The sequence below is a fragment of the Poecilia reticulata genome, linkage group LG8, assembly GCF_000633615.1.
Source record: "Poecilia reticulata strain Guanapo linkage group LG8, Guppy_female_1.0+MT, whole genome shotgun sequence".
In the NCBI taxonomy this organism is placed as follows: Eukaryota; Metazoa; Chordata; class Actinopteri; order Cyprinodontiformes; family Poeciliidae; genus Poecilia; species Poecilia reticulata.
Window position 1 is genome coordinate 18,006,557 of NC_024338.1, and position 477 is coordinate 18,007,033.

The window sequence follows — 477 nt, forward strand, 5'->3', positions numbered from 1 at the left end:
TGTTACTACAGAGCTGCTGCTGCTGCTGCTGCAGGAGGAGGAGAGGCGAGGAGGAGCTGGTGATGAAGATGCTGCTGCCGCTCCGCTCCTCTGCGTCCAGCAGCACCCGGGGCTGACCGTGACCTCTTCAACGCCGCGGCCGTTGTTGAAGGAGGAAGGTTTTTATCGTTGCATCTTCCTGCTGCTCCTCATTTCTCTGCAACTGGAAGCCACTGGGTTCCCCTCCTCCTCCTCTTCCTCCTCTTCCTCTCTTCTCCCCACTTTCTTTTTTCCAGAGGGAATTCTCCTTTTTCACCAGGAATTATAAAAGAAAGTAAGACTCTTTCCTGTCTTTTTTTTTTTTTATGTGTTCTTCATCTCTGAGTTGCATGGAGACAGAGGAAGCTTGGTTTTTGATGAGGGAGTCAGTAGGGGGTCTGTCTGTGTGCAGCAGGACCTCAGGAGAGAGAGAGAGAGAGAGAGAGAGAGAGAGAGAGA

At 51.6% G+C, this 477-nt stretch overlaps 1 protein-coding gene across 1 annotated transcript in view; it reads left to right on the forward strand.

The window, feature by feature from the left end:
* Positions 1 to 477, forward strand: part of shank1 (SH3 and multiple ankyrin repeat domains 1) — an 85,181-nt gene continuing 84,704 nt past the window's right edge. The window contains exon 1 of the mRNA XM_008416387.2: positions 1 to 313. The gene's annotated coding sequence lies outside the window, so the exon portion shown is untranslated. The remainder of the gene's footprint in view (positions 314 to 477) is intronic.